At 45.0% G+C, this 24,749-nt stretch overlaps 1 long non-coding RNA gene across 2 annotated transcripts in view; it reads right to left on the bottom strand.

Annotated features, from left to right (window-relative positions):
• LOC146866628 (uncharacterized) overlaps positions 1–16,658 on the bottom strand; it is a 29,620-nt gene extending 12,962 nt beyond the window's left edge. The window contains exons 1-2 of one of the 2 annotated variants that reach the window (XR_014960253.1): positions 16,140–16,658; positions 11,389–11,575 (exon numbers count right to left, since the gene is read on the bottom strand). This is a non-coding gene — a long non-coding RNA (uncharacterized LOC146866628). The remainder of the gene's footprint in view (positions 1–11,388; positions 11,576–16,139) is intronic. The other variant, XR_014960258.1, reaches the window with a different exon arrangement.
• Between the last annotated feature and the right edge of the window lie 8,091 nt (positions 16,659–24,749).

Below are 24,749 nucleotides of genomic sequence, written 5' to 3'. Positions count from 1 at the left end.
AGATACTTTGTCAAAAAATGTCATGTCCACTATTAAAAGTGCCATTGGCGAAAGGGACAACTGCTACATTTGTGACAGTGTTTCCCCTCTGCCAAACTTAAAATAAGGCCCTCTATTTTGTTCATCAAGATTTTTTGTAGGCTAAATCCAGTTTCCAATTGCTGTGAGAAGCAGGTCGCTTCTCTTCTGAGATTTAAGGCTCCTTACCTTTTCTCATTCACTCTAGAGTGCTAGAAATCTGGTGGCTGGGATGAATGACTGACATTATCTGCAGTGTTCGCATTTACAAACAAAATGCTTTAGAATAAAACATGACACATGCTTTAATGGGATGCACAATGAACCTGATCGAAGAATGAGAACGCAACACAATGCTTGTGAAGAAAGACAAGTCAACCACACACTACCTCAATACATAGTAGTTGTAAGCTTATCAAAGTGAGCAATAGATATTCAACAGCTACAGGATATCAGCAAAATTTATACATGGCAATAACACATTCCAAATATTTAAATTTACAAAGTTCATGTAGATAAAAACATCCAATGTAAAAAATCTGAAGACAGCAGTATCATTCTCAAAACAAAATTCAAGTAGCAAATGCATGTGAATTTTTATCAGATATTCATAGTGAGAGGACCAATCTTTTCTTAAAAAGCCTCCTGCATAGAAAAAGTGACTTAACTAAAATACTATGTGGGGTTAGTATCTGTCCACAAAACGCGATAAGCAACTTTATATTGTCAAACTCCTAGGGTCAGACAGAGTGGCCTAATCCATTACCTCCTTGATTTGATATACAAAGGACAACAAAATAATATATGTGCAACATCCTCATCCATAACACTACATGATGTACAGTAGGAAGAATTAGTTGGGTTGGAACTCCAGTTGATAGTGAACTTTCTAACCAGCAGCATGCCCAGCCTAAAGCGTGCAGGTTTGACAAGGTGTGATCACATCCATGTAGGGTTCTAGAGAGGGGACATATTTCATAGTCAAGAATACATGTGTAAGGTCATCTATTTTAGCATCACTATGGTAAGAGAATATCTTACATTTCCAGAATGCCATTTTTACTGCATCCTTGGTGCTTGCATTACAAGATGCGGGGCCACTCCAATAGTAAGCCAGATCTTTATCGTAAAAGTATGATTTAATTTGTTGAAACAAGGAATTGGATGTATTTGCCCTGAGTTCAACATTCCTGCTAAGGCAGCCCTATATTGATGAAGCTCAGGAGTGGCCCACAAATTGTCCCACTATAGTAAGGGTTTAAAAATGGTTAAATCGCTGACTCATTTCCAACCTGTATCAAAACATAAAGGGATCGACGGGGTGCTTTGGGGCAGGCTAAACAAGGATCTGACAAAACTATTTCCCTTTGTGATCAACCCATTCCCAGTTCCCCATTGTTCTGCTCCATACAAAGCTGCTGTTTTTGCTTCTGCATGGTAGACATTTATAGCTGGAGAAGCGGATTTAGGGGTAGTGGCTTTCTATCATTAAATTATCGCCGTAGCCCTATGAAGTCAGTTCACTCCTTAGTATATGTGGTGTCCAAGAGTTGTTTTTATCTGTTTTTCCACCCAGATTGTCGAAGTTGTCAACAGGTTGCAGAGGCTGGCCCTCCGACAGGAATTTACCAATGAAGGACCTGTGAGGGCTAAACATCATGACCTTGGTTTTAGATATGTTCACCTCTCAGCCACGGACATCACAAACATTAACAAATTTATTGAGCAAAATTTGCAACCCAGCTGGGGTGCAGGACACTAGAAGAGCGTCTGTAGCAATAGCAATTCTGGAACATGGACACCGAATTTAGGGGAGTCATGGATGCAGTTACTTAGATGTTTTATGACATTTTTTATATAAAGGGAAAACAGATTAGGGGTGAGCACTGAACCTTGTTGCACCCCACGCTCAATGAGTGTGCAATCTGTGAGCTCACCTCGTGCTCCCATCACACTTAGGCAAAGTTTCCTTCATGAAGTCTCATCAAAATCCCCCAACAAATTGGGGTTGAGTTCCATAGTTGCAAGGGAGTACCAAAGATGTTGCCTGGGTACAAGATTGAATCCTGCCCTTAAATCTACAAATGCCACATACAGATGACCTTTAGTGAGGTTCAGAAATTTCCATAGAATAAGGTTGAAGCAGAAAATCTGGTCAATCGTGCTCACCTCAGAAGGAAACCCTGCCTGCTGGATGGAAGGAATCTGGGAGTCTGTGACCCATTCCAACATTCTATCTAGAACCTGACAACAAAGCACTTTCTGTAACTTGTCACTGGTGAAAAACGTGTCCCCTTTTTAAAATAATGGGGTGATCTCAGCACCTCGCGCAAGTCTGGAATTCTTTCCCCTGCCATATTCCTATTTGACAAGTTATTAATATAAGGAGCCCACACAGCAGACTATAAGCAGTATAAGTCTCCAGAAATAATATCTGGGCTAGGGGCTTTCCCTGGTTGGAGAGAGTCCATAGCCCTAAGTGTGTCCACCAAATTAAATTTAACTGAGCCATTGGCCGATTGGCAATAATGCAGTAAGTCAAGGGTAAAATCAGTGTTAGAGTTGCCTTCTGTAACCACTGTTACTGGACCAACTTCTGATCTACTTGGACCATACATTGGTGTAAAATGGTCCACCCACTGCTGTGGTTGAACACAAACATCCAATGGACTAATGTTGGGTCTACTACCATGTGCCAAAATGTGCTAAAAGTCTTGTAGTATCTTTCTGCTTTGAGGCGTCAACTAGGGCATTTTACTGTGAATCTTCTCAAACTATCAACAACAGCTCTAATGCTGTCACGCCATTTTATATTGAGCAAGTGCTTAGAAATGAGGGGCTGGTTCCTATCCTCATCTAAATTAAAAAGAGGTGAGTAGCGATTGGAAAAAATTACTGGGGGCATGCTAGTGCACTGGCTAGTTGTTGAAGCTTCTATTTGCAACGGACCATTGGCGGAAGATATCTGGGCACTATGTGTGACAGTAGACTTTTTCCTTTGCAAATTTGTGAGACATCATGAGGCTTTTAACATTAGATGTCCCTTTAAAAAATTGAGTAATTTTAGGTTCAGTCTTAGAGGGTCATGAAGAAAGCTTTTTCCCGCCATTATTAAGCATGTTCTCTAGTACTACAATAAGGATGTCAGTATCCTGCAAAGTACAATTTTCCACTGCATGCCTCCTGGCTGACATCAACTCATTCCCAGCGCTCCATGGGAGGTCAACCACCTTTCTTTTACCCATGATTTAAACCATCTAGATCGATGTTGGGTACTTCAAGAACCACAGTTCTCAATGTCCCGGTAGTTACTAATTAGGGGGCGTTAATTAGCAAGAAACAACAAAGCAAACCCAAAGTCGAGTCCACCAATGTGGCCGCAGCCTTTTATCAGACACTTCAATAAAATGGAAAAAAGCTAAGAAATTGGTCCTTTTTTCCACAATTCACAAATGGCAGGATTCAGGACCAATTTTGTTATGCCGTTTTACATAAAACATATTTTTAGTTAGTTTGCCACTGGAGCCTGTAGGGTTTTCAAACTCTGTCCTCAATGTACAGACAGTTATTCATTATTGACTCATACGCTTCTTGTTTAAGATGTTTAGACCCAGCCAGAGTGTGCACAAGTGTAAACCTGCGAAATCAGAATATTCTTTTCAGTAGAAGATCTTTTCACTTGCTGAGCCAGTCTCCGCTTAAGGAAACTTTCTAGTGCCAACAGCACCAGAAAATGCAATCTTCCTCTTCCTCCCAATGGACAAGAGCAATAAAAACTACAGGAGGTCGTCCAAAGCAGAGGAGTGGTAGGGGTCCTCCTCTTTTACACCAGGTCTACTAAAGCTACAATCAGCTCAGGTAAGCTTTATGCTCCACTTGGAAAGTACATTAAGTGAACAGTGGTTCTGCCACCTATTAGCTTTAGAAAGCGTGAAACTTATTTGTACAATTGGTCCCTCTATTAAGATGAGACTAGCCTTTAATGAAAAATATCCAAATTAAGTTCAAACAAAAGAAACTCATGTACTTCTGAGTCAGTATATGATTTTATAGAAAATTAATGGAAATTGTGTACTCAAAAATGAGAACAAAACAAATATATGCATACACAGATATACACTATACAATTACACTTAAATTGGTGACGTCAAGTTAAAACAAAAAAATATATTTACATATCACAACACAATATATACATAACGAATGAACATATATTCAAGACACACATTTAAACACAGTGTGAAGTATATGAAGATGTGATTCAACCCAATTAGCAAATAGTCTAGTTATTCTCAATTATTATGGGTGATCATTAACACTTGATAGTATACGTCGACGTTTCGACCCCTGGACAATAGTGCGCTAATGTTATCGTCTGTGGGGTGGGGGCGTCTTCTTCAGGACTATATATAGAGTCTGTGTGTGGCCTTAAACAAAGTTCCACCTTGATACCAAATTTTGGGCTATGACAGCACGGCAACTTGTAAAAATATGTAGATGGTTGACCTGAATCAAAAGTAGCACATCTTATCTGCTGGTGGATTGGTCAGTGGCACTGTGTGCCTGCAAATCTCCGGCGTTTGGTGCTCGGAGTCTTCAATGGTTAATACCCTTTACTTCAGGGCAATGTTTGTCGGGGCCGGCCGCCTCCAGACAAACCTAGCTTGTGGCAATCAAGGCTTGTTACTTGCCTTTGAATAAACTCTAGCCTTCAATGTCTTAGACTGGGAATCCGGAAGCTGGTTACCCCATTACTTTATACCAACTGGAAAGTACACACGTTTATATAAATTTTATTGACTAACCTTGATTATATACTGAAGCCTGGCACGCCTGGGGTGCCCTCAAGAGACAATAAAGTTCCATTGGTGCCTTAAGCACAGTCTGCCTCTAGAACTCCATGTTGTTTGAATCCAGGACAGTTTAGCCTACCAGCTTCTCTGCCATCTATGGTCCATGTTGAATACTTTGAAGCCGCTGTAACTGGTTGAAGTCAAAATGATGATGGTGTCCCCATCAGTTTCAGCAAGCTTTCGCCACTGTAATGTTGGTTCAGCAGTTCCAGCTCAGCAGTTTCAGTTTTGGAGTATGCCCTTACATCCATGACAGGTCTTTCCTCCAGACCGCCACAAATGGAAGGCTTCATATCTTACTGGGGAGAAACCAAGAAAACAACCTCTGGTTTCTAGGCTGCTATAGTATTTTGTTCTCACAGAGGAAGGGAAGTATGAAAAGGCGTGCTGCAAACGTAAACTCCCTTATTGACCACTTTCACAACCTCATAACCTCTTTAAGTGCTTGTGAAGTCAAAGTGCCATGATATGCCTCTAATGGATGGTTGCAAAAACAACAGTTGGTGGACAGAATGCAGAACAATGTCATACATTCACCCCAGTACAGAGATCTGGCCCTAAATCCATCGTTTTTTTCCTCACCATGCCATTCCAGTTTGAACCCAGCCATATGCAAATCAGTCTTGACCCTGTGCCTCATGGGAACAGTCCAGCCCGTACTGCCAAGCCAGGTCCTCCCTGGACTGGAAACAAGCATTCTAGGACAGGTTTCGGAGTTTCACCCATCTTCAGCCAGGATAGCTTGATTCCAGTGGCATGGAGAGCACGGGACCCACGTCTGGGCATACCCGTCCCACTCGGGGTGACAAATGCAAAAACAACAGTTGATGGACAGAATGCAGAACAATGTCATACATCTAATGGATGGTTGGCAGGCATCCTGCAGATGTGAAGGAGATGGTTATTTTTCAGAATATCCAGGACGGAAATATACAAAAATATTATGGCCTAAATATTGAGAATCAAAATATTGTGATGGTAAGCATAGATATATAGGTGACAATAGCTTTACTATTCTTAACTCTACATCCATATATCTTAAGATATATATATATCATATATGTGGGGTTAAGTTTAGTTGGCCTCTAGGTACCTGTAAATACTTCAGTTTTTCAATACTTAGGGCCATATTTATGGCCAAGTCACGCAGTGCAGCACAGCAAGTGAGTTTGCTGTGCTGTGCAGCAGGGAAAGGGTAGGAATGCGCCATATTTAAGGCAATAAGGCGCATTCCTGCTTTTTCCCCTGCACTGGTGCCATTTTGGCTGCTTATAGCCAATGCAGGCATCCTTGCACCATGGTGCAAGGGCGCCTTAGGTGTAAGGAGGACTGTTTTTGGGCAGGGTGTATCACCTTCCTGATCAAAAACAATCCCCTGAGGCTTTTTCCTGAATACTGCACATGTAGAAATAGGAGAAATTAAGATATTGTTCCGTGTTACGTCTCACCTTGGGAGGCGTAGCTTTTTGGCGCATTCTCAGGTCTACCACTTCTGGTAAATCTGGGAATGCGTCAAAATCCATGTCTGCTGCAAGGAAACACCCACACAACACCCATGGAATGCCCCCCGGGTGCAGAGTAATGCAATGCAGTGCAAATAGCTGCGTTGCATTACTCAAGATTTATGAAGCCATGCAAGGTGGCCTCGTGTGGCTTCATAAATTTAAGTTTTAATTTGCGTTGCTCCTGCACCACACTGCATAGTGCAAGAGCGACACAAAGGGGCTCATGAATATGTTCCTAATATATTTTGGCTACAATAATTTGAATGGCGATATTTCACTGACGGTATTCTGGCAGTGTTCCAGGATAATACTATGGATTGGTGGGCCCCCAAGATTATTCACAGAGTACTTCTTGCATTTGACAGGAAGCCTCAATCAGTCCTTCCCGACGCTTCCTGCCCCTCCACCACATGAAATACCCTGAATAAACAGGTCAAACTGATCTTGAAAAAAATGGATGATCGAATGTGGTCTTCTTTCAGTGAGATGAACTGGATGATGCTCCATAAAGAGGCAGAGGATTATAATCTATTCTCAACCTTTTATCTATAAACACAGTTCTGAAAAAGCTAAAGTTAAAAAGGGTAACCGTTCCACTCATTAATCAGTCACTAGAGAACCCGGGCTAGATGGAGTAGTTAGATCAACAGGCTGCATATTTTGACATCATGTTTGTCTCAGGAAGAGTTTCAGATTAGTGGCTTGTGAAATAAATTAGAGCCACAGCAGCACATCCTCCTTGAGCTCTGAACGTGACAGTAGATAATCTCACAGCAGGCAATTTATCAATGAGGATTGATTCCCATTCTCCCAATACTCTGGCAAGGAGAGTATGATAACTACAAGAATGTTTAACTAACCTCCATATTCAGTGTTTTGCCTTGACAAGGTGGTATTAAGGGTCGGAACTTTCTTCCATTGAAATGGGGGTTTCAGAGTTTCATATAAGACAGATGAGGCATTCGCAGCATCCTTCCAAGGTGGGTGACTGTGTCCACAGATGGTTGCAGGGGAAAACTTGGGGCCTGATTTAGAGTTTGGCATAAGCGTTACTCTGTCACAAACTTGATGGATATCCCGTCTATTTGATTACAAGTGCATTATGGCCTATGCCACGTGTATTAAGAGGGGGCAGACGGGATTGTGACAGAGTACCCATTCAACACACTCCAAATCAGGCCCTTACACTGCATAAGCATTCTTTGCAAATGCATCCTCTTCAAAGCATTGGATGTCGAAATGTAAATCCCTACTTACAATAATGTCAGTCTCAACTCTAGCCACTGTAAGGCTCTTGCCTCCAAACATGCTAAGACTGGAGTTATATTAATACGTTTACTTAGTCATAAAATATATGAAAGTGTCTTTTTATAGGGCTTAGTCATTAAATGTTGGCAGATATGTTCGCAAGTTTGAAATGTTGTCAGAGGATGTCCTGCTATGTTGAAAGGCCCCCACCTGACAGGGATTTCTGTGACATCAATATATCTGGAAGTGCAGCAGATGAACTGAAGGCACATATATTTGTGACGTTTATTTGGCCCCCTTACCAATCATTTTTCTGAAACAAATTCTAAAAACAGGTGTTTTTTTTCATTCAAACAAAAAACCAACCCCCTTGACACTTGACGAGTTTTCTCGCTGTATGTAGGCCATCACTGGTTGTTTCCCCTGGCCGTAACTGCCTTGTTCTGCAATGTCGAACCTCAGCAGGAAAAATCTATGCTTGATGTTTCTCTCTAAATAGAGCAGGGCTATTGCCACTGTAACCTGGCGGACATGTGGAAGGCAGTTCACTAGGTCAAGGCTCTCTCATCAGAAATGCAGCCTTTCCCTGTTTCTACATTGGCAGGGCAGGAGCACTGCCCATTTGTGGTTCTAAAATGTATGTGTTTACAGTCGGTTAGCTGATAAATGGAACAACAAAGAAGTTCATATGGCCAGGTACTACCTATACCCCCTCCTCCCTTGTCGCTATCCAGATAATAACATGAGAAGGTTTTGGATTACGGGATCGTCACCCCCCCGGCCGTATTTATTTACAGAAATTAATAACAAAATGTATATACAATATTTACACAATACGCAGAAACCATTACATTACATTGATTACATTGATAGTTGCAGATATCAGATGGCTAACCTTAACATCTCTAATTCCTATCCGAATCTAGACATACCATAATCAATAATCATAATAATAACATTTCATTTTCTGCGTATCCCTATTGTGAGCCTACGGCAAGGTCAATAACTGGCGCCAAATCCTTATCAAATTATGACCGCACTCCAACCGGAGTGCGCATGCGCAGGGGCCCCATTCACCGTGGGGGTACTTCCCCCCAGGTCACCCCCGTACGTCCTTAAGCCCGCCCTCCAACCGGAGTGCGCATGCCCAGATGGCCCGTTCCCCGTGGGGGTACTTCCCCCTCCCAGGTCACCCCCGTACGCCCTGTAGATTATCTCCATAATTGGGCCCTTGCAGTTATGCGCCATTTACTTGCGCCATTGTGCATGTGCGGGGTGGCCAAGCAGCCTACCGGAAAGCGTGACTCCCACTCCCCCGCACCCATCCAGCCAACCGGCTGTAACTGCCCCTGGAGTTCTATGAGAGACCACTTGTCCCTCCCCCTTGGGCGACCCCATTCAAGAATGGCGCCACCCTCTAAGGACCTTAAATTTACTGCTCACCAATCATGACCTTACCGCCTGACCAAGGAATAGCACTAAAATACGACAATAGACATAACTTGTACAAGGAAAAAACCTCCTAGAACAATGGGAAAGAAAATCATCATACATACGATAAACATAACCAGGTCAACCTGAAAATTAAAATTCCTAACAATATACCCTGTAACCCTGCTTTTAGGGGACGGTGGGTGGGGAAATTAATTACAGCCTCCTAGCGAGGCTGGCATGACTACTTGCAGGCTGAGGGAGCGGCGAGCAAAGAGGCAGACTCCGCCGCTCCCCAGCCTTTTATCACCTAAGGTCCCAGCCAGGCCAGTTCTAACCAGCCTGGCGTTAGCCCAAGCGCTTTCAAGCACTTTCGGGTCACGCCCCATTTTTACCAAATCATGGTGAGGCGCGCCTGTCGCGTCATCAGTGCGTGACAGGCCCGCCACTGTATGGACGTCGGGACTGGCACGTCCGCCATACCTTCGGCATGGGCGATGCCGCCCCGCCTTTCCATATGGCCAGGTACTACCTATACCCCCTCCTCCCTTGTCAATATCCAGATAATAACATGAGAAGGTTTTGGAATAGGGGGTCGTCAACCCCCCGGCTGTATTTATTTACAGAAATTAATAACAAAATGTATATACAATATTTACACAATACGCAGAAACCATTACATTACATTGTTTACATTGATAGTTGCAGATATCAGATGGCTAACCTTAACATCTCTAATACAAAGGTATTCCTATCCGAATCTACACATACCATAATCAATAATCATAATAATATTTCATTTTCTGCGTATCTCTATTGTGAGCCTACGGCAAGGTCAATAACTGGCGCCAAATCCTTATCAAATTATGACCGCAATCCAACCGGAGTGCACATACGCACAGGGGCCCCGTTCACCGTGGAGGTACTTCCCCCCCAGGTCACCCCCGTACACCCTTAAGCCCACCCTCCAACCGGAGTGCGCATGCGCAGAGGGCCCGTTCCCCGTGGGGGTACTTACCCTCCCAGGTCACCCCTGTACGCCCTGTAGATTACCTCCATAATTGGGCCCTTGCAGTTATGCGCCGTTTACTTGCGCCATTCTGCACGTGCGGGGTGACCAAGCAGCCTACCGGAAAGCGTGACTCCCACTCCCTCGCGCCCATCCAGCCAACCGGCTGTAATTGCCCCTGGTGTTCTATGAGAGACCACTTGTCCCTCCCCCTTGGGCGACCCCATTCAAGAATGGGGTCGCCCTCTAAGGACCTTAAATTTACTGCTCACCAATCATGACCTTACCGCCACAGGCCTGCATAGTTGACCGACTATCAAGCCCCCCCCAAGAGCTCACTGAAAGGTCATGCACTGTCCCTATACACAACTAACTAGGCCCGAAGATCCTCCCTGAAGATTTCAGTCCATAATTTGGACAGACGGAAGCCGTCTTTTTAAGAAACACGACTCCTCAGATTCACCCTAGGGCTATAGACTGTAGGTGTAAAGCCCTAGAGAGCCTCACTAGTTTGTTACTAGTTATTCAACAGAGTGGCTCAATGCCCTCACTGACACACTTCCCCCCACTTTGGCATCTCTGGAGTCTCTGTGCCAGGGTGCCCTAGATAGCCTAACTAGTTTGTTACTATTTATTTAACAGAGTGGCTCAGTGCCCTCACAGACACGCTTCCCCCCCCTTTGGAATCTCTGGCGTCCCTGTGATAGGGCGTATCTCGGCCATAGACGTGGAAAACGAACCCACTTCAGAGATTAGTGTTCCTGACCAACCCCCCTTCTACCCAGTAATTCCCAAGACGTGGAAAACCAATCCACTTCAGTGATTAGTGTTCCTGACCAACCCGCCTTCTACCCTGTCATTCCCAAGTTGCAGGATAATAATGTTAGGGCTGGCTTACTCATAGGAACTTGACACACCGTCTTGGAGGCACTACCTGGCCTCAATCAATAGCATCACGTTGCGGCGGATAATCACGTTGCCCCAGACAATGCTACTCATTGCTGGTGCAACTGTACCATTGTAAGGCTACCCAAGGAGTGCCCCACAGGCTCCACGCTCTCCCATAAGCATATCATGGAAACCGTGAACTACCTACACCTGACCACTATGTTCTGAAATAGGCTCTGTGCCGCCTATCCTCCTACTACGGAGCATCCCAACACCGCGCAGTTTCCGCTACGATGGCGCCTGCGAGCACAGGCGCCGTAATGGCAGATAACCGTTTCACGACAAGGGTGTTGATGTGTCGCATCCGCCCGTAAAACCTGTCTTCCGGTCAAGCTGGCAAGGTATACACCTGTAAGGCAGCGTACTGCTAACTTACCACAAATGGCAACAACAGATGGTTGACACACCTATACACTTCAACTATAGTGCATGGGCCGCACCGTCTCCGCTTGAGCCCTTGAATTGATCGCCCATCACACTTGATGCCGTCGCTTGCCACTCACGTTTCGGATCTACCGGTCCCCTTGGTTGTCCACATCTTGCAGTCATAGCGGTGTGGAGCACTTCCCAGACATCAGGCATGGATTCAGTCATACATAAATGAAAATCAAACATCAATGATTAGTGCCTTTTGCTTTTAGATGCCCAAACACAATTCACAAGTCAGCGCGACTTCTTGAGACTATACCCCCCCTTTCCACACACACACCCAGTTTAGGGTACATAGGTACTGTTGTGACACCACCAAGCCACATAATTTGCCAGCCAACGGATGCATCGATACTGCGTGATACTACACCTGTATCTAGCTGTGACACCAACTGGCCACATAATTTGCCGGCCCACGGATGCATCGATACTGCGTGATACTACACCTGTATCCAGTCCTAAATTTTTCGCACCCAATGGTTCACAGATACTGTCTGACAACATAGGCATCCAAATGACCCAAATGTGCACCAACCCCAGGGGGAGTTGGTCCAGTGCGACACAACACAGGAATAGCCTGCTTAATTTTACAGGCCCAAGGACGTCAGTAATGTGTGACCCCACACGGACATCTCAATGTGTAAGTGCACAGGCACAAGGGTGGAGAGATACCGCGTGACAAACCCTGGGCATATAATGCCACATAGTACACGCACAGGGGTGCGACGGTACCGTGTGATGCCACACGGACAGCCAAGGTACAAGTGCACAGGCACATGGGTGCAGCGGTACTGTGTGATACAATATATTATTGTGCCTACGTGTATGAGCATGAGGGTGTATAGATACTGTGTGGCAGACACGGCATACAATGCATACGTGTATAAGTGGACCAGTCCAGAGGCACCGCGTGACATAACGCACTCCTAAATCTTACGTGTACTTGCAAATGGTGCCTAGGGCTTATGACACAGACCCCTAATTCCTATGTACCACCGCACCGTGCGCAGGGATACCCTTGAAGGTGTAACAACAAGGCCTGGGATGTACTGTTTTGACGTCATAAGCGTTGAAAGTATACTTGAGTGACCCTCACCGAGGCCAGTGCCAAGTAGGCCTGACCTCAAAACCATGTAAATAACTTGCTGTAATATGCTAAGCATAACTCCCTCAGTAAGTAATGTCACGCAATGTGGAATCTTGGAGCCTACCCTAGAGGTAACTTATATGTAAAGAAAAGAAGGTTTGGGCCAATATGGTAATTTTACCTACTGCGTGCAAAGACCCTACAGTGATAGGTCTGACATACATTTACAGGGCTAACCCTACGGGTGGCACAACCGGTGGTGCAAGCCCACCAGGAGCATTGGCTTACAGGCTATGGCCCACACCCATGTATTTCCAAGAGATTTACCAGTAAATCAGATACGTCAACCATAGGAAACTTAGTCCCCATCACAATTTCCACAGAGGGCATATGCATTATTACCACTGATCAATAGCGGCAAAGTACCAAAAACCTATAACCAACAGAAACAAGGTCAGCAAATTATGAGTCAAAAGCAAACGCTTCAAAAGCACCCTCACCCAGGTTCTGTTTTTTGGCTAGTCAGTATCACTTTAAACATTTGCCACTCTCAAACGTAGGCACGTCACAATCTGAACACACCCTCAACATAAACCACCCATAAGAGCAGCGCACCAGTTGTACTGCATGAGGAACATTTGAAATCAGACTTTCCATTGTGACAGCCTAGCAATGCACCAATTACCAGGTTGTTCCACCTTGTAGGAATGTTCTGGCTGACACTCAAGAAACAAAACTGACTCATACTACACTGTGCCAAACACTGCATACTTTTTTCTCCATATTAAATGCAGATGCCCTTAACTTACCTTAACACAGCTTCCTACAGTGTTACTTAGTGTACTTGTAATACAGGCCTAAGCATTGTTTTAGCAACCAAATAAATTTCCGAATAGCTTGGAATGTGGCAAATGCATACATTGCAACTAAGGCACTGAGTACTGACTTGCATGTACAACCCTTATTTGTTCCCAATTGATCTGAAGCCTGTAACAAGTGATATGACCCCGACTTCTTGAGACCTGCATTAGTACTCTTGTCTGCTGTGTAGAAGAACCTCCATAAGTATCAAAAGCCTCGAGATCCTTCCCTCCTGTTTGCGTAATAGATTCCTAAATAACTCAGCATCAATAAACAGTGCCAAATATCTGGCTTTGAAGCGACCTGTATTGCTAGAAACCCACTGCCTCACCCCAAGTAGCATGTGGCAATGAGTATCTCCCCGAGGAAATTCATGTAGGGGTATTTATTTCCTGGGGGTAAGGAAATTAAATATGCAACTATGGTGTACCCGCTAACCAGTTTTAAATATCACTTACTAAGGGCAATGCCGTCTGAGCCATCAGAAAAAAGGACGACACAGATCGTTAGGCAATATCACATACTAGGGGCAATGAAGTCTGAGCCATTAGAAAAAAGGACGACACCGATCGCTAGGCATTGTATCTTAATAGCGACACCAGCCGCGTTGTGCTGTATTGTCATTTCCTTTATATCAAGCCTATGCCTCCCTGAAACTTGTGATTAGAGTTATGCACGGCACACCTGGGACAAGCAATAAGCCATGTGCGTGAGAACACCCACAGTTACAAGAAAATCAATATTCCCACAATGGGCATATCACATCCTGTGCTTAAAGTTCATTATATGCTTTGGTTATTTGATAACAATCTACAAATTACATGGTCTCGTCCTGACCCTCATATATGTAGTAACTCAATTCCCCACTGAGCCCCGGTCAAAGCACAGAGAGTTTAGTAGGATCTTGAGACCCATATCGCTTCAGTAAACAAAAGATGCATTACTGTGAATTGCAAGGCATCTATTTCGACATTAGATGTTGCCGTTAGATGGCACTGTTGTCTCATCAAGCTTTACTTTGAAGCAAGATAGTGTTTGAAATTAATCCGCATATCAAACTGCAGTTCTAGGGTTGCTTTTTCTTTTCTGCCTTACGTCTACAGTCTATCCTACTTTAAACATGAGGTGTGTGTGTCCATACAGTTAAACAAACCTAGGCCACAGTGCCTTCCCAGATAAAAGCGTTTTTAACAAATAAAGCACAAGTATCCCAGTACAGGATCGCCCCCAATTCCTGCAGGAGACTTAAGGCGGCCAAGGTCCCACGTGCTTTTGGCGGCTAAACATAGGAGTAGCAATTTGATCAAGCACCTGGGAAAGGATTCTTGGAAAGCTGTGTCACCTCCAGACCTGCTCCCGCCCTGTATGTGTCCTGCGCTCACCTCCCACAATGAATATTGAACACGATATTTTCCGTCTTTATAAATGGCATGGTTTGTTTTTCAAACAAACCGCTTTAACTATGGGAAAATAAGGAAGTTTGAAACACTTATAATGGCCTAATATACTCTCACAGGGTCTCAGAACTGAAACAAACTCTTAGTCATTTGGGGGCATATTTACAAGCTGGCGATAAAAAATTATCGCCGCTTTTGCGGTCGTCTTCGGCCGAAATGCAGCGATAATTTTATCGCCTAATGAGCAAGGCCACGCTAACGTGTGAAACCTTGCTTTAGCGTGGGGATTCCTAACGCCCAGCTTTGCATCTCTAATGAGATGCAAAGTGGGCGTTCCTGACCTAACATGACAGGAGAAATGTCGCTAAGCGACATTTCTTCTATCATCAAGCCCCACGCTATGAAGCATAGCGGCAGGAAAAGTAGTGATAACCCCTGTTATCGCTACTTTCCTTACGCCTGCTTCAGGACTGACTTAGCCATGATATCCTATGGAAGGTGGATATCATGGCTAAGTTTGTGAGTCCCTATCAGCAAGCTAACACCACACTACGGGAGATTATCGCTGGGTTTCCAGCGATAATCTCACGTTAGGCAGTTAGCGTGAGGATTTTTGTCGCTGAGGAGATAAGCGTTGCTAATAGCACGCAATCTCAGCGATAAAAATCCACGTTACCCGGCGATAATTATCCTCACGCTAAGAGAGCTGAGCAATAATTATCGCCGGGTGTTGCTGATATGCCCTTTGAATACTTGTTGTAGCCAAGGGAGCAGATATAGGGGTCTCCAGGAGAAGAAAAAGCCTCATAAAGCATGCTAAATACCTTGTGCCTAACATACCAGAAGAGCGTGAATGCCTCCCCAGTACCATACCAGCCTTTGTAGGCCACAGCCAGTACAGGAGATAATAAAAACAATCCTTGAAGTCTGGCTTAGTCACGCCCTGGCAAAAAACAGGAAACATACCCATTACAGCGCTTTTAAAGATGAGCTCGGTGGGGTGGCTCCTCGAGTACCAGCCGAGCGTGAATGCCTCCCCAGTACCATACCAGCCTTCGTAAGACACAGCCAGTACAGGAGATAATACACAACAATCTGGCTTAGTCACACCCTGGCAATAAACATTAAACATGCCCGTTAATGCGCTTTTAAAGACGAGCTCAGTGAGGTGACTGCTCAACAGTGAAAAGATGCATTCACTTTTCCTGCCCTTCTGAGAAATTGTTCTTCAGAACACTTTGCACGACTCCAGCAAACAGATCTCTGCATTTCCCAGACACACATTGGGCCCCTCACCCACCACACGCAGAGCTTGATTTGATTTATAAACTGAGTGGGGGGGGGCATACTCACAGATGCACGAGTGCCTATCGGCTGGGACGGTCCGGTCCAAGTTGTCTGTACAGGCGCTGCCTCTCGAGACTGCTGAGAGTTGTAACCCCTTGTGCGTGCCGCAACCACCGAGGCATCGGGCCCCCGAGCACCGTCAGTCCCCTGCTCTTCACACTGCTCTCGTCAGCAGCCCTGTAGCCCTCTGTCAGGAGCAGGACTCCTCTCCAGTGCCAACTCCAACTTTACTGTGCCTCGTACCGAGTTCAGGGCAACGATTAGCTGCTCGACTCCCGCTCTGTCTCGCCTTCACCAGTCCGCTTTCCGAACTCAACGCAAGACCGTCACGAGTCCACGTCCCGATCGAACTCCCAGAACACCTGAAAGATAAAACAGAAATTAATTACAGCCTCCTAGAGAGGCTGGCATGACAACTTGCAGGCTGAGGGAGCGGCGAGCAAAGAGGCCAACTCCGCCGCTCCCCAGCCTTTTATCATCTAAGGTCCCAGCCAGCCCAGTTCTAACCGGCCTGACGTTAGCCCAAGCGCGTGACCCGGAAGTGCTTTCAAGCACTTCTCGGTCACGCCCCAATTTTTACCAAATCATGGCGAGGCGCGCCTGTCACGTCATCAGTGTGCGCGACTGGCCCGCCCCTATATGGTCGTCGGGGCCGGCACGCCCGCCATACCTTCGGCGTGGCCGATGCCGGCCCCGCCTTTCTAGTCTTTGCAATCATATTTTTTATAGCGTTCACGAGTCCTGAGTTAAGCAAGCCCATGAGGAAGCCATCTATATCCAAATGGATTACTCTGGAATTAAAGACTGCCTGATCCAAAATCATCCTCTCAGAAGGACCAGTGGACGCTTCACGAAGGGTAAAAGAGCTCCATCATCCTCGCTGAGCACCGAAGTGTAGATTAACATCTGTCAAGCTGCAAACTGGTCTTCGCTCCATACGTTCATCAACCACTTTCAACACTAGGATTGTCAGAGTTTTGTAGAATTGTGTAATGCAGTAATGCCACTTCCTGAAGCCCAGCCTCTTGTATGATGCTGCTTTGAAAATGGGTAATTATGAGAAATGTGCTGAAAGGTTTATCCGCATAGAATAATTTACTTACCTTAAGTAATGTTTTTTTTAATCCATATGTAATGTTCCCACAAATTCCAAATCGACCTCCGGTCTATGCTGTGCTGAGGGCATGTTCATTGTTAAGTAAATATTTTTTCTTCATTCCACTTTTACTTGGCTCTCTCTACTTTCACCCTAGTCTCAGTGGAGAAAGTAAATAAAGTGGAACCGACTTCACTAGAGTCAGTTGCACCTCTCTGGTACTGCTTTGTTATTTCTCAGTGTGAGTTCAACAGGGGCCGGATTAGGGGAAACGATGAAAGCAACCCTTGCAACAATTCTCAAACACATTACCTTCGTCTCCAAATTGATCCGTTCTTCCTCTCCCCTTCTCCCTTCTCTCCTCTCTCTCTTCTCTGATTGCTTTCACCCTGCCTTCCCCTCCCCCTCACTTCTCCTCTCTCTTGAAACCAACATGTGCCTCAACCTTGCAGAACTGGGCACAGTGACAGAGAAACAGGAGTGGCCCTGGGCTTTCAAAACTGTTTTCCAGGGGCTCCAGCCCACCGGGAAAATGCCTGGTGGAATAAAAGGCCTGTCTGGCCCTGGCGGTCTCACAGTTCAGTGTTAGTGGTGCAGCTGTTTCATCTGGCACCAGTGAGCTAGCATTCCTAAAAATGTACAGAGCCAGTTACAAGCCTCGGAAGAATGTCCATGAGGAGGAACCCGAAAACAATCACATATTATCTGTAAACAACGATTCCTCAAGGTAAATAACATTCCGTGCTGCATCTCCTCTTTGGGCTGATTGATGGCGACATATAGTGAGATCCCCCTTCATTATATCTGGAAGCTCATGATATACACGATGGGGCGGGTTTTAATATATGTTGAGTTTCTCTCTAGACCATCTCCTTATTGTCTAGCCTCTTTTTGGCTTTCAAGTTATGAAGTCAAATAACCCTACACCATGGCTCCAATTTAAGCATCTTTCTATTCAGACTCTGAATATAAAATTTTCAATATAGTTTCTTCAGAACATCTACTCTTTTCAAAAATAACCCTTTCTGTATCCCATACAGTTAAAAAACATTGAAAACTTCACAATATAGTCCACAACAATGTTAGGACTGATAGGGAGAACAGAGTGGTGCTATTGCATCCTAGATTTTGGAATTCATTTGTGGATCAAAAGGTTACAGCCATGGTGCCCCAACAATCTTCTCATTAATATTGGCCAATATACAATGGCAAGCTGATTTCCCAGGAGTAAACCTTTAGAAGCTCAACCTGAAAACATAACTCCTCCAACCAATCATCCACCAAGACTACACTAATGTCGCAAGACATCCATACTGTAAAGCCTGTTTGATTGCTTATCTGAGCCCAGTGTAATGCCTTTCTTGATTCATCTGAAATGTTGGCTTGCATCTCATGCATACGATTAGTCAGGCATACATGAAATCCTCCATTTGATTTATTTTTTTAAAAATCACATGCAAATGATGAATGCTTCTGAAATCCTGCTTCCTGTCTCTGTATTAAAATACTGACAAAGGCACTACATGTGCCTACAGATGTGGGTATACACAAATGGGTTATAAGTATAAAAAGAAGAACATGTAATGTACAGAATGATATCTCTAGAAGTAAATCGAGTCCATATCTTCAAACAAAGAATGCAGATGCATGCTTCTCTGTTTGTATGAAACATGGACAAATGATGTCACCCTTTAACGTACAAAAGTAACATGTATATGTCGTTTGTAAGGCCCTTCATGACTTCAACATTACCGATTTTAAATTTAATTTAAAAATTCCAAACTGTTCAATGCAGTCTATTTCATCGAACGCCATATTATGCACATACTGAATGTCATCTCTGAGACACAACACTTTTTTAAAGAAATGTATGCAAATATGTAATGTAAACTGTGACTATAGTTATTTTAAACCGAATGTACAGTAACTGACATTTTATATTTTTTTTACCTTTTGTAATTTAACAAGATGTTACTGTACTGGCTATTTCTTTCTACTCTGTGCCTCAGAACAACCTTCAGTTTTCTGTTTTCCCTAAACATCAATTCGGTCTCTTCCAATGGAAACATCGTCATCACAGGTGCCTGTTCAATTATATTTTACAATTAAAGGGATCCTTAATCTTACAACAGGGGTAACGCTGAAGCACTTATTCAGAAAAGCCGGTAAATATGTGAATGAGTAAATTATGGCTACATTTTGTGTTTTACTGTTTTAATGAGTAAATAAAGCCCTTTCATCAAAATTTGATTTCATTAGGTTATAACGCTGCTTTTGTTTGTCTAACTAAAAGTATTGCTGTACTACCACATTGTATGGGTGTTGTATAATTATGCACTGAATCACGGTATAGGGAGAACGTTGGTCGGTCACTTTCAGATCATGTAGAATATGTCATAAATGTTACATAAATGTTGTGTATAAAAGAATAAATTTGTTATATTTTACAATGTTAAATTGGGATTATATCTTGTTTACACAATGGAAAATAGTAGGTTGAATATTAAAGTAATGTTTATATCTGTCTTTTCTCGTTTTTGAAATTTTATTGTTTGCCCTCCAGCTTTAGACTTTAAAAAGTATAATTTAAGTGCTTGTGCTGATCCACAATGTAGTGTTTGTTTAAAGTGAGCTTACAATTTCATTCTAAGTTTTACTTATTTTAAAAGACCTTACAAATTCTTTATAAGTTGTAGTAAGACGTTCAGAAAACAGCATAGGTAATAACTTTCAGCAGAGGTGTAAAGACAGAATCAGTAACATATGCATCAAATAAATAATGTTTTTTGAAAAAATGGACTAATGCAATAAAACTAGTGGCAGTAGTTTCCTAGTAGTGGCCTACTGTCTTAAAAATGTTAGTGTCCTCCTCCACAGCTACTTCCTCGAATTCCTTGTTGCCCTGTATAAAACTGCAAAAAATTAAATATGCAGAATTTCTTTTTGTCAATCTTCATGAAGTTTTATGGAAAAATGTCCAAACTTCATTATGTTCATTAAAAATTTAAACCTTTGCAACACTTTGGGGCCACTTCTGATCCCGGGTCAGACAGCTCTCCGAGAGCTGTCCGTAGCTTTACCTTGCGACCGACACTTACCCGTAGCCGGTCCGTCCTGTAGAGGAAGTACGATGCGCATAACTGCCAAAAACACGACCGACGCGTAGGCTGTGATTCAAGCTTCATTCTCTGTCCGAGCCGTACCTCCGAATGCCAAACCGAGTCGCCCGGAAGCAGTATCCACAGCAGTTTCCACCCTGACAAGTACGATGCGTACTTCCTACGTGCCGGACGGGTCGCAACGTACTGCACATCACAGCATCCGGAAAAGAAGCATATCAGCTACGATTCACGCCACAACTCAATCCACGGCTACGAGACGGACCAGCTTGCAGCGGGTACGAGACGGAGCAACAAGCAGTGTGTACGACACGAACACATCATGAATCCCATCGCGCAGGTCATACCAGTACTATACATCTATGACCGGATCAGGAACCGACACCGACGGCGCAGGCGGTAAGTCAGACACCTACCACACAAACAAACGACATGTACCCGCAAAATGGCACACACACACAGGGGATCCACATCCTGGCCACTAACAGAAGGCCACCATAGGTGTTGCATGGCCAGCACCACTAACACCCCCACCCATAGGGCTTATGTTGCCCATCACTACTGCCACCCCCACTCATAGGGGACCTGTTGCCCATCACTACTGCCACCCCCAGCCATAGGAGACCTGTTGCCCATCAGTACTGCTGCCCCCACTCATAGGGCATATGTTGCCCATCACTACTGCCACCCCCACTCATAGGGGACCTGGTGCCCATCACTTCTGCCAGCCCCAGCCATAGGGGACCTGTTGCCCATCACTACTGCCACCCCCACTCATAGGGCATATGTTGCCCATCACTACTGCCACCCCCACCCATAGGGGACCTGTTGCCCAGCGCTACTGCCACCCCCACTCATAGGGGACCTGTTGCCCATCACTACTGCCACCCCCAGCCATAGGAGACCTGTTGCCCATCAGTACTGCTGCCCCCACTCATACGTCTACAGTCTATCCTACTTTAAACATGAGGTGTGTGTGTCCATACAGTTAAACAAACCTAGGCCACAGTGCCTTCCCAGATAAAAGCGTTTTTAACAAATAAAGCACAAGTATCCCAGTACAGGATCGCCCCCAATTCCTGCTTGAGACTTAAGTCGGCCAAGGTCCCACGTGCTTTTGGCGGCTAAACATAGGAGTAGCAATTTGATCAAGCGCCTGGGAAAGGATTCTTGGAAAGCTGTGTCACCTCCAGACCTGCTCCCGCCCTGTATGTGTCCTGCGCTCACCTCCCACAATGAATATTGAATACGATATTTTCCGTCTTTATAAATGGCATGGTTTGTTTTTCAAACAAACCGCTTTAACTATGGGAAAATAAGGAAGTTTGAAACACTTATAATGGCCTAATATACTCTCACAGGGTCTCAGAACTGAAACAAACTCTTAGTCATTTGGGGGCATATTTACAAGCTGGCGATAAAAAATTATCGCCGCTTTTGCGGCCGTCTTCGGCCGAAATGCGGCGATAATTTTATCGCCTAATGAGCAAGGCCACGCTAACGCGTGAAACCTTGCTTTAGCGTGGGGATTCCTAACGCCCAGCTTTGCATCTCTAATGAGATGCAAAGTGGGCGTTCCTGACCTAACATGACAGGAGAAATGTCGCTAAGCGACATTTCTCCTATCATCAAGCCCCACGCTATGAAGCATAGCGGCAGGAAAAGTAGTGATAACCCCTGTTATCGCTACTTTCCTTACGCCTGCTTCAGGACTGACTTAGCCATGATATCCTATGGAAGGTGGATATCATGGCTAAGTTTGTGAGTCCCTATCAGCAAGCTAACGCCACACTACGTGAGATTATCGCTGGGTTTCCAGCGATAATCTCACGTTAGGCAGTTAGCGTGAGGATTTTTGTCGCTGAGGAGATAAGCGTTGCTAATAGCACGCAATATCAGCGATAAAAATCCACGTTACCCGGCGATAATTATCCTCACGCTAAGAGAGCCGAGCGATAATTATCGCCGGGTGTTGCTGATATGCCCTTTGATTACTTGTTGTAGCCAAGGGAGCAGATATAGGGGTCTCCAGGAGAAGAAAAAGCCTCATAAAGCATGCTAAATACCTTGTGCCTAACATACCAGAAGAGCGTGAATGCCTCCACAGTACCATACCAGCCTTTGTAGGCCACAGCCAGTACAGGAGATAATAAAAACAATCCTTGAAGTCTGGCTTAGTCACGCCCTGGCAAAAAACAGGAATTATACCCATTACAGCGCTTTTAAAGATGAGCTCGGTGGGGTGGCTCCTCGAGTACCAGCCGAGCGTGAATGCCTCCCCAGTACCATACCAGCCTTCGTAAGACACAGCCAGTACAGGAGATAATTCACAACAATCTGGCTTAGTCACACCCTGGCAATAAACATTAAACATGCCCGTTAATGCGCTTTTAAAGATGAGCTCAGTGAGGTGGCTGCTCAACAGTGAAAAGATGCATTCACTTTTCCTGCCCTTCTGATAAATTGTTCTTCAGAACACTTTGCACGACTCCAGCAAACAGCTCTCTGCATTTCCCAGACACATATTGGGCCCCTCACCCACCACACGCAGAGCTTGATTTGATTTATAAACTGAGTGGGGGGGGCATACTCACAGATGCACGAGTGCCTATCGGCTGGGACGGTCCGGTCCAAGTTGTCTGTACAGGCGCTGCCTCTCGAGACTGCTGAGAGTTGTAACCCCTTGTGCGTGCTGCAACCACCGAGGCATCGGGCCCCCGAGCACCGTCAGTCCCCTGCTCTTCACACTGCTCTCGTCAGCAGCCCTGTAGCCCTCTGTCAGGAGCAGGACTCCTCTCCAGTGCCAACTCCAACTTTACTGTGCCTCGTACCGAGTTCAGGGCAACGATTAGCTGCTCGACTCCCGCTCTGTCTCGCCTTCACCAGTCCGCTTTCCGAACTCAATGCGAGACCGTCACGAGTCCACGTCCCGATCGAACTCCCAGAACACCTGAAAGATAAAACAGAAATTAATTACAGCCTCCTAAAGAGGCTGGCATGACTACTTGCAGGCTGAGGGAGCGGCGAGCAAAGAGGCCGACTCCGCCGCTCCCCAGCCTTTTATCATCTAAGGTCCCAGCCAGCCCAGTTCTAACCGGCCTGACGTTTGCCCAAGCGCGTGTCCCGGAAGTGCTTTCAAGCACTTCTGGGTCACGCCCCAATTTTTACCAAATCATGGCGAGGCGCGCCTGTCGCGTCATCAGTGCGCGCGACTGGCCCGCCCCTGTATGGTCGTCGGGGCCGGCACGCCCGCCATACCTTCGGCGTGGCGGATGCCGGCCCCGCCTTTCTAGTCTTTGTAATCATATTTTTTATAGCGTTCACGAGTCCTGAGTTAAGGAAGCCCATGAGGAAGCCATCTATATCCAAATGGATTATTCGGGAATTAAAGACTGCCTGATCCAAAATCATCCTCTCAGAAGGACCAGTGGACGCTTCACGAAGGGTAAAAGAGCTCCATCATCCTCGCTGAGCACCGAAGTGTAGATTAACATCTGTCAAGCTGCAAACTGGTCTTCGCTCCATACGTTCCTCAACCACTTTCAACACTAGGATTGTCAGAGTTTTGTAGAATTGTGTAATGCAGTAATGCCACTTCCTGAAGCCCAGCCTCTTGTATGATGCTGCTTTGAAAATGGGTAATTATGAGAAATGTGCTGAAAGGTTTATCCGCATAGAATAATTTACTTACCTTAAGTAATGTTTTTTTTAATCCATATGTAATGTTCCCACAAATTCCACATCGACCTCCGGTCTATGCTGTGCTGAGGGCATGTTCATTGTTAAGTAAATATTTTTTCTTCATTCCACTTTTACTTGGCTCTCTCTACTTTCACCCTAGTCTCAGTGGAGAAAGTAAATAAAGTGGAACCGACTTCACTAGAGTCAGTTGCACCTCTCTGGTACTGCTTTGTTATTTCTCAGTGTGAGTTCAACAGGGGCCGGATTAGGGGAAACGATGAAAGCAACCCTTGCAACAATTCTCAAACACATTACCTTCGTCTCCAAATTGATCCGTTCTTCCTCTCCCCTTCTCCCTTCTCTCCTCTCTCTCTTCTCTGATTGCTTTCACCCTGCCTTCCCCTCCCCCTCACTTCTCCTCTCTCTTGAAACCAACATGTGCCTCAACCTTGCAGAACTGGGCACAGTGACAGAGAAACAGGAGTGGCCCTGGGCTTTCAAAACTGTTTTCCAAGGGCTCCAGCCCACCGGGAAAATGCCTGGTGGAATAAAAGGCCTGTCTGGCCCTGGCGGTCTCACAGTTCAGTGTTAGTGGTGCAGCTGTTTCATCTGGCACCAGTGAGCTAGCATTCCTAAAAATGTACAGAGCCAGTTACAAGCCTCGGAAGAATGTCCATGAGGAGGAACCCGAAAACAATCACATATTATCTGTAAACAACG

The sequence above is a fragment of the Triturus cristatus genome, chromosome 1_2 (assembly GCF_964204655.1).
Source record: "Triturus cristatus chromosome 1_2, aTriCri1.1, whole genome shotgun sequence".
NCBI lineage: Eukaryota > Metazoa > Chordata > Amphibia > Caudata > Salamandridae > Triturus > Triturus cristatus.
Note: the sequence above shows the minus strand (reverse complement) of the source record. Positions and strands in the feature narration are given on the sequence as shown.